Source organism: Struthio camelus, chromosome 3 (assembly GCF_040807025.1).
Source record: "Struthio camelus isolate bStrCam1 chromosome 3, bStrCam1.hap1, whole genome shotgun sequence".
NCBI lineage: Eukaryota > Metazoa > Chordata > Aves > Struthioniformes > Struthionidae > Struthio > Struthio camelus.
This window is the reverse complement of record NC_090944.1, coordinates 41,456,188-41,466,622: the sequence shown is the minus strand read 5'-3', so window position 1 is coordinate 41,466,622 and position 10,435 is coordinate 41,456,188.

Sequence of the window (10,435 nt, the reverse complement as noted above, 5' to 3'; positions counted from 1 at the left end):
AAGCATTGAAGCTATCATGTCTACATCTGACTATACAGAACTGTAGCATCTTTTCAGAACTGGCTATGGTCCTTTCTTTAAAAAGTTTTTTCAGCCACAGCATTTCTCAGTAATTGCAAGTGATCTCTCAGTAGTACACCGCATACCAGCTATTCCAGAACACATTTTTTTCTTCTTCTTCTGGGTGAACTCAGCTCACAGGAAAAATTAAAATGTGTATGTCATCAAACCTGCACTCCGACTGAGCACTGAATACATGCCGTGGTGCACCCTGAATACCAGTCATCCTAGTTAAGAGCCCTGGCCAGGTAGTGCTATACCGTCCATCTGCTTTGCAAGCCTGGATTTTCTTCTTGTAAAAAAAAAAAAAACAGATGGAGGATAAAGATGTGTGAAAAGATCCAATTACCTTATATGTAAACACTAAAAGTTAAGTGGGGAGGGAGGAAGAGAATTACCATTTTACAACTGAACTTTTATTTGGAGCTAGGGAAGATAGGTCATCCCTGTTGATATAACCTACAGGCATAACACTTATTGAGGTTTAGAAAAAAATAAAAAACAATTGCCTTCATAACGTTCTTTCCTCAAAAGTGAAAATTTAATATTATCATTATTCCTGAATGCACCGGAGCATGGCTCTCTCACTAACCAGAATACAATGAATGGGAAGTGTATACAGGACAAAGCAAGCGTCAGTAGCTAGATAGCTGATGGATGATGAATCCTGCTTGTTTGTTCCTAACAATCTCAATGCTCCTGTATTCTTTCCCTAATCCAAGTCTGTTTTCCAGGTGTTATCACCTCTCTACCATTCAGATTATAAATTTTTTTGGCCAGGGCTAAGCTTTTGATTGTCTGTGTTATCTAGCAGAATAGGACCACAGCAATTCCACAAATCCAATAGTGGGGTGAGCAGGCTACCAAAAGACAAGATTGTGATCCCCAGTCAAAGAAGTCCATGGGAGAACAACTGAGCCCTACATGTTTATTTTTCCTTGAAGCAGTCCACCAGGAGAGAACGTCAACGGAAAAGTCAAGGCAACCTGAAACTATGCAGTCTTTGCAGGGAAATGCCCCTCTGGCTGCATAGCCCCTGCTCAAAGAGAAGCACCAGTGCAGCCCTTCACGGGGGCGTCTCATCAACTGGAGAGCTGGGGAACAGGTAATGCTTGAGGCCTACCAGGTGCTTGTTAGCCTGCTTTTCTGAGGAAGGGAGCAGGAAATAAACATCAGCACTATATTAAATTACATTAGTATATTGTATTAAAGAACACTGGGACACGGCACCACCTCAGCTGTGCCTGGAGAGCCTCTGGTTCAGCGCTGGCTTGCATCTCCTCAAAACATCGGCAGCACCAGGCTGAGTCTTCTTGCAAAACAGCTTCAGTGCCAGAGCAACCCTAATTCAACTTGCAGATATTTCCATACAGTGGACAGCAACATTCATTGTACACCAGCAAGAACTGTGCAGCCCTCTATTCCACCTAGACTCTTAGCAGGGCTCAGTGACAAGATTCAGGAGAGGGGTAGATTTGACCGATTTCCCATTCAGGCACTGGGTAATGAGTCCTATTGGCACCTCTGCTTATGGCATTTGCTGTGGTTGGGATGTAAAACGACCCTTGCAGTTGGCAGAGGTGATGCTCTGAACTTTACCATCAGGCACGGCAGCCTTTGAATCCCGAAGGACAGTGAGCCTGTGTTTGGCACCAAAGGGATGGCAGTCTGCTTTCCTTATGTCCTCAGGTTAAAAGGTATGCCAGGCAAAACAGCATGTGATTTAGTGACTTAAAAAAAAACATTTTGACTACAGTAAGGTATTTGTGAAAATCCATTAAAAAGGAACAACAAATAAGTACATAAAATATTAATGTGAGATTTGTTGAGCATGCGTGTCTTTGGGCAGACCTGAAGTTTGCTTCTAAGTCTCCAGAAGACAGTTGTGCCATTCAGTCAAGCTTATCAGTGGTAACAAGCATACGCTATTGGGGTCAATACACTGTATCTAGCCATTTTGCTAGGCAACTTTGGTCTTTTTTGTTAGCATATACTTCCTTTACTATGCTGTATGGAGTTAAATCGTGATAGTAATAACTATGTGGAGTAATATCACTAGGTAACTAGTGATATTTGAGATACGATGGACCTCTCTGTAAGGCACTAAATTGAACCGTATCAGTCAATATTTTGTTATAGTTGAAATCTGCGGTTTAAAAATCATTTTGGATAAAATTGTAAGGTAATATTTTCTAAGCTGTTTTAATTTTACTTTGTAGTCCAGAGCCAAAAAAAATGCAAGGCAATATTCTAATTTTTCCAAGCATCTTTTTTGAAGGTTATACAAGACACAGTATACTGCTCCCTAATTGTAACTCATTGTGTGCATGAGAAAAGTACTGAATTGCACATCTGCTGCTGTCCAGTTTATCAGCTATGCCACTTTAAAAAAAGTGTCTGTTACGCTTTCAAAGAAAAAGCACTGTGTTCCAACACTGAAGACAATAGAAGAGGGCAAAGAGCTAACCTCACTTGCCTGAATGTTGTGTATTCATCATATTACATCTCCTGCAGAAGAGAAATCATCATTTAAACGCAGAAGAAAATAAATTTTGGAAGAGTATATTTTTCTGAATTTGCGCTTCAATTAGAAACGAAATGTCAGAACTGCCAAGTCTTAAGCAGGTTCTTCTATGGTTCTATCTACGGCCAACTCACAATAGTTCCTCTTACGCTAGACATTATAAAACCAAGAGACTGGAGCTCTTCCAAAAGCTGGACTATGCAGAAAATCATTTTGTACCACTGAAATTTGTTGCTTGGAGGAGTGTCAGCTTTGCAACTTTTTAGTACTGCTCAGTGTGTAACAAAAGACTAAAAACTGATATATTTTAAGTTCATTTGCTTAAAAATGTAATGATGATAAAATAAAAATTGTAATAGGAAAGCCATATAGACAAGCAGAAAGGAAGCAAAATAAAAACTTTAGTTATGCAAGACTGCATACTTCAGTATATTCAATAAATGCTGGGTAAGATCTTTTTAAAAATGTTGACTAGGATAGCTACCTTAGTGGAAAACAGTTGTAAGCAGTAAGTTATGCTCTTTTTTGGAGTAAGAAATAACAGCATAATACGAATTTCACCCAAAGGTCAGACTATATTTTGACCATGCTACCTAGAGCATCATCCAAAAAGTGTTGCTTAAAGGTGTATTTGTTTGTAACTGGGAACAGGTAGAGAAGAGGTGGAGAGAGTCGCAGCTGCAAGTGAAGGACGGAAGATGCAGGCCTGAGGGAAACTTGAGGAGTCTTTCTTTTTGGTAGAAAACTGTGTGGAAGAAACCTTGGAATACTGAATAAATGTTAAAGAAGGCATCTTCTTCTACAAGGAAATAGGACTTTCTCAATGACAATCCCAACTCTATCATCAACTTCATTTTTCTAAGGGAAATAACCTCTGAGGCCATGAAGACTGGCTGCCCATTTGGATCAAAAGGACCAAAAATATATCACTATTTTTGCCCTTAACGTTGTACCGTGTTTGTCCTTCATTAAAAAATAAAATAAAATGACTGTTCTTTTTCTTTCTCCCAACCTCCCACACAGCAGCTCTGCTGCAAATCAGATGCCTTGTAGGGTAGGTAACTCTTACTTCCAGTTGTCTTGTTTAATCTCCTCCTTCCCTTCTGTTCTGTTTCTCTTAACTGTACAACAAACCACAGACTTTATCCACCAATATGTGTGACTATACTAGGTCCACAACCTTGTTTGTGTTGCTGATGACCTCTAGGGAGAATATATCAACAATTTTTCATCTCGCTACAGCAATGAAAGTGAGCAAAACACAGTTGTTATGTCTCTGGGCAAAGGATTTGATGAGGAAGTCCTCTGGGTAATTAAAAAACCCCCAAACCTTCCCACGGACTCTGAATGGTTTCCCTATTAATCACTACAGGGGCACCATTGACTTACTGCATTTGTGGAAAAGACGCTCATAACAAAGTAGATGCATTTTTTTCTTTAACTCAGAGAGCACTTCATTTGGCAGCTTCTAATAGCTTTCCCTCACATATTACAGTAATAAACTGTGATTGAAAAAAATGAGTAAATATAATCCCACACATCTTAAATACATAATTGAACTTTGTATGTTTACCAAGCTATTTTAAGTGTAAAAGTAATATTCAGCTCTTCAAAGGCCAGCAAGATTTAGCTAACGCAGCTTTCTGCTTGATCCATCCGAGTATTAATGTCTGCTGAGCACTCAGACCAGTGACTGAGTTACCACATGTCAGCCAAGCAACAGTGCCTGTCCTTGCTCTTAGCCCACAGCATAAGTGAGATAAAACGCTAGAATAAACCTCTTTCCCTTTGAAATGGCTTACAAAACGTTTTTCTCACATTTGAAACAGTTTATGAGCAAGACCATGGTCAATTACCACTGCTCAGTCAGTGGTGGCTCACAAAGCTGTTGTGAATCGCTGTGCTCAATGGACATCTTACTTGACTGATGTGTTAGGATATTGGATATGGCTATTGCAGAACAGACTTGTGGAGTATAGATCTGAGTAAATTTTTGCTCAGATCTACTGCTGAGAGTTGCCTGATTCCTTATATAACTACTTTATCTGTAAGTGTTCTATTTCATTGTTCCTTCAGCATCCTCTGGTATCCTGTCCAATTTGAACTGTGGGTTGTGGCTGGTAGGACTGTCCTTGGCTGTATGTTTGTACCACAATGGCATGCCTAGCCTCTGTTCCTGGATTGGTGCCTAGCTATGACAAAGAAACAAGCCTTACAAACAATAATAGCACCTGAACTTTTGTGCTAAAACCCCCAAACACCGGGAAGGTATTGTGTCTGTTCAGTAAGTTGGATCTCAACTGACAAACACGAATGTAGCAGTACCAAAGACAAAAAAAATCTAAGCTAGGGCTATGTTCTGAGACATACAGGGGAGAATGCTTGTATCAATGTGTTCATGCGGTAATACTCAGGTCTCAAGCTAAAAGCTGAGAAAGATGGACCTCTACGCCGCCTACAGAAGAAAATCTAAGTTTGGCCAAGTCTGTTTCAGTGAATTCTGATACTGATCACCTTCCCATAGTCACAGGACACAGTGTGTGGCATATTAGCTGGAAGTAGCCTAGTAGTATACTTATGTCCATGATATGAGACTCTTGCTATGTCAATCCTCATCAGAGGAAGAGTCACGGAAGGTATTCCTTCGAGAGGGGGAAGTCCCTATTGCCTAGCCAGTAGTGCACGCTTACTGCTGGCATTCAAACTCAGTAGGAAGCAACCTCAGATTAGTGGTCCACCAACAATAGTCACTAAGGAGTTAGAACAAATTTACAAGGCAAATATAATTAAAGTTGTGGAAGTAAGTGGAAAGTGGGATAAAATGCAACATGGCTTTGCCAAAGGTAGACCTTGCTAAGCAAGGTGAGAAAACGAAGTTTCATAACAAAGAGATTGCAGCAGACCTTATATAAACTAGGCCTCAGTAAGCATTCGATATGTCATTTCATGGAAAGCTATTACAGGGACGCGGGATTGGGTAAACTGCTGTAGGGCGAGTAAGAAACTGGCTGAAGTGAAGTGACGTAGAGGGAACGTCCCCTGGCAGAAGAAAGTCAGCAGGAGCTCCACAAGCACTGCACATTAAAATGATCTTGTTTAACGTTTATGCCTATGACCTCGGCACAAAATAAAGGAGCGTACTGGTGAAATTTCCTCGTGACAGAGTTGGGAGGCACTGTTGGAAGAAAGAATGATGAGGATAGCCCGAAAAAAAAAGAAAAGAGATTTGTCTGACCTCAAGGACTGGAATATTATAAATTAAAGCTAAAAAACAGAGGGCTATGTAGTCTGAGATTAAACAACAAAAGCATCTAGTTTAACCCAGACTTACAGGGCAAGCCTGTGTGAGGTACACTTGTGACTCACCAAATGAGCGTAACACATTACGGGAAGGGCAATGAGAACCCAGGATTTTGCCTTTAATCTCTTTTTATCATTTCTTCTGCTCACTCCTTGGGTGCGCATGCGACTTTTGTGCCGCTTACGCTCCAAAACTGACGGGCAGGCCGATCAAAGGAGGCTTTTGTCCCTGGCAGGGGCCAAAACTGGAGACAAAGCTCCTCAGTCCCTTAGCCCGCTCCCGCCTCTACCAAACCCTTACCTCTCTCTGGACCCCAACCGGCACATCGCTCAGGTTTTTAACTAGGCCTTTTCACCCTCTTCTCCCCAGCCTCAAAAAACCCCGCATTTACGGAAAAACGGCGCCGCGGCCGCGAGGGCGGCGGGCGGGAAGCGAGGGGCCTGCGGGGCTGCCCGGGCCGGGCCAGCGGCCCGCACTCCAGTCCCGAGCGCTCCCTCAGGGCACCGGCGCGATAACTGCGCCAGCGCGGCCGGGCCGGGCCGCACACGGGCGGCCCCGCTGGCTGCGCCCGGCCCGGCCCGGCCCGGCCCGGCCCGCCGCCGCCGCGGAGCCCCGCTCCGCTCCCCGCAAGCGTCCGAGCGCCGAGGGGGGCGGGCCCGCCGCGCGCCGCGCCCCATTGGCTCACGCTGCGGGACGGGCCGCGCGGCGCCGCGCTCCCATTGGCCGGGGCTGCCCCTTTCCCCCTGTGCTAATTGGCGGAGCGGGGACGGAATCCCCTTTGGTTCCTGCGGGCGGGGGCGCTGCGCGGCCGGTCGGTCACCTGCGGCCGAGGCAGCTGGTGCGGTTGGGGCGGCGCCCGCCCTGCCCCGGCCCCCGCCCAGCGCCGGGGGGTCTCGGCCGCGGGGCGCCGGCGCTGCGCGGCCGCAGCTGTCAGGCCCAAACGGCCGCGGGGAGCCGCAGAAACAAAGAACATGGCGAGGGAAGGAGGAGCCTGCGCCGACGGCCGCGCAGCGCCCCCGCCCCGGCCCCTCCTCCCCCGCCGGGCAGGGCGCTCCGGGGCAGCACAATGCCCGGCCCGGCCCGCGGCGCCGCCTCGGGGTGGAGGGGGGTGAGGACGCGTTGCCCCCCCCCTCTTCCCCCCCCCCCCCAGCAGGACACCGGCTGGCGACGGCCGCCGCCCCGTGCGCGGAGCTGCGGGACGGGGCTGGAGGCGGCCGGGCCCGCCCCAAGTTTTGCCCGCACTCGGAAAGTTTGTCTCGGCTCGGCTCGGCGCCACCCGGCCCAGGTAAGGGGACCTGCCCCGCCCGTGTCACTCGCTGTCGGCGGCGGCCCGAGCGCTTGGGGCCGCGCTCCCACTTGCCGGGGCCGGGGCGGTGGAGGAGGCTCCGCGCTCGCTCCGTCCTCCGCCGCCTTCGCCCGCCTGGAGCAGAAACCGGCAACGGCCGAGCGGTGACGGGACCCGGCAGCCGCGGGGGGGTCCGGCCGCGTGCGGCGGGCTGCGCCGGCGGCTGCAGGTGCAGCGGCGGGTACTCGGGCGCCGCTCCGGGCCGGCAGCGGGCCAGACGCTCCGCTACCGCGCCGCGGGGGAAGCGGGAGCTCGGGGAGGCGGCGGCCGCGGGCCGAGCGCGCCCGGCGGGGGAGGCGCTGCCGCCGGCGGGGCCCGCGCCGCCTCGGGGGCGGCCGGCACCGTCCCGCCGCGGGCCTGGGGGGCCGGGTGTCCGGGCCGGGCCGCTGAGGAGAGGAGAGGCGCAGGTCGCCGCTTGCCCTGGAGCCCGGAGGGAGCGAGGAGCGCCGGGTGGGCCTGTTTGAGCGCGTAGCCGCGGAGGGAGATGCCGCGGAGCTGCCGCCAGCCGCGCTCCGGCAACTTCTTTGAAACTTGAAATTTTCCACTTTGCGCCGTGTCTCCTGCATCCCGCCCGAGCGCTGCCGCCGGGTGGTGCCCGGGCCCCGCGGCCCCTCCTGATGCCCAGGCGATTCCCGCCCGAAATACCTCTCCTAAAATCACCCCGAAAACGTACCTGTGGGGGGAGAGATGACTGAATTGTCTTTGCAGAAGAAGAAAAACTCTTCGGATTGTTTTTTTGTTTGTTTGTTTTTGTTCCTGTAACTACACGTAGTTGTGACTGTTGGTTTTTCTTTTCCTGCCCCCAAGCTCTTTTTGCGCTTGAATAAATGTTGTTCGTGTAAAAATTATTATAGTAGTATTGTGAGGTCTTAGTCGGGATTTTGATCCCTTCAGTTTAGCCGCTCTTCTGAGGCTCAGACCTGTTGTCTGAAAACGAACCCGTGGTTCTTGGGCATCCGGTTTGAGAGGTGATTTAGATGGATCTGTAGTGAGTATCCATCCATTCAGTGAAAAGCAGGCATCTTTTAAGATGTTTTGGGCTACGTACCTGAAACTTGACTTTCCAAAAATTAAAACGTAAAAAGAGACGCAAAGCTGGTCTGACCAAAGTCATCGCTGATGTGTTCATAATTAATTTTAATTCTGTTACGAGGCTGGCAATCTCTCTTCTTTTTTTCTTCCCTGGAGACTTACATCCAGGTACCTAAACTGCATATCAAAAGCGTGTGTGTGTGTGTGCGCGCTCTCTCTCTCTTGCGCTCTCACTCTCTCTCTTTTTTGTAGTAAGTTATTATTTACTAATAAGAGAAGCAAATGATTCTTCTCTTTTCTCTTCACTCGGACCCTGGACGATTAAAATGAAATTGGTAGGAGAGGGAGAAGACTGTTTCTATGTACTTGATTAAACACAACTAATAAAAGACAACTTAGTGATATTGGTGTAAACAGCCATTATTTTCTTTAAGAGATTAGTTAGTTATCATCTTTATATCTGCACAATATGTAGGGAGTATAGAATTTTAATGTAAAAAATGGCATAACTTTTAGAAGGTGGCGTTACACATTGACCGCACTTAAGAAGAATATCTCTTTAAAACGTGTTGACATTTAATTGACCTTTGAAAGTTCATTCTGTTAATCATACTCAAAGCGCTAAAGCTATGGTTGACTGATCTGGTGTTCTTGCGTTCGGTCGTGCTCAGCATATAAATTCTGCAGCATAATTGCTACTTACTGAGCAAGAGTTTCTTTTCTTCTCTGAAAATGAAAAAGTTTTACTTTGCCTCGGGCTGGATACTACTTGTAGGATTTTGAATCAAAATGCTTTCCTGTCATTAGTTGTTGTGAAGGGTGTGGCCTGCAGTTAGACAAGAAATTCCATTACTGAAACTGTTTTTCTCCTTCCTGAGGCCTCAAATAGGGCAAGGTAACCTTGAAGGTTACTTTTGTGTCTAGTATGAATCAAAACACAATGGTGCTTTTTTTTTTTTTTAAAGCTCTTTTGAATTCAGCTGTTTTGCTGTAGAAGCCTGAGTTTAAAAAGGGTGATTGCAGGAGATTTAAAAACAACAACAACAACAAAAAACAAGCAGCCCCCCCCCCCCAGCTTGCCTCTGAAAATCAAAGGTAATGCACGTGTGTTAAAATGTGTGCTGCTTGTCTTATGGCTGTTGTCCATAGTTCTGTTCTAACCAAAACATATACAGATACTCAAATTAGAAACATCGTCTGTGAGGTTGCTACTGAAAGATTTGAGTAAAACTTAATCTCTATGTTCACTTTCCGAAGGGTAGGTTTTTTATGTGAGGTTAATATCTTCAGCAGTGTTTTTGATGTTTTGAGACCTCTTGTGTGTTGAATATGCCAGTCTATTCTGTTTCTTTATGGAAAATGAGGAAAATATTACATGTTAAATGAAATATATCTGTGATTCCTGGTAGACTGTTAGCTCTTTGCTGTTACCATTGAAAACTAATAGCTCTTAATTATAAATTAATTTATAAAGTTAAGGTAGCAGAGTTAGATCTCTAATTTTCTAAACTATTTTTCAGTGCTATGTTTGAAACTAGAATCCCCTTCCCAGCTGTGAAATCAAATGTGATGTAAAAATCCTGCCACTACATACAATTAGAAGCTATTAAATCCCTGTGTGTGTCTTGGGAGCGTTTTCACGGGTGCTGTGTCTACCAACGTGCAAATACTTTGAATACTAAAGAGACGTCTTGTTGTGGTTCAGGTTTTTGTTTGTTTTAGTGTGATGGATAAGGTGTTGCATGCGATTAATTTTACTGTATCTTTAGAAAGCTGAGTCAAAATAAATACAACAGCATGTCTGTACTTTGCGTATAGTTGACAGAAGAAGATGGCAAAAAAACCCAAGTAGTTTACAGGCTTCAGCCTGCGGATGCCTCACTTCCAGCTGGTCTGATGCCCAGTAGCCTATAGTCAGGCACCTGTTCCAACTAGATGATCTGAAGGGAAAGGTTAAAAAATGGCAACCTCTGAAACAAATGAATGGAAGACCTAAACCAACCAGCAGGAAATGCTGAGGGATCTGACCTGCAGGTCAGCTTTCACAGAGGCTTAGGTCTTTGATTTTGCTGGATGAAGGTGTTTATGCATTCATATTATTTGCAATTGCAAATACTTTCTTGGAATTAGATGCCTAACCAGAGTTGGCTTTTTCTTACAAAAACAAGCACAC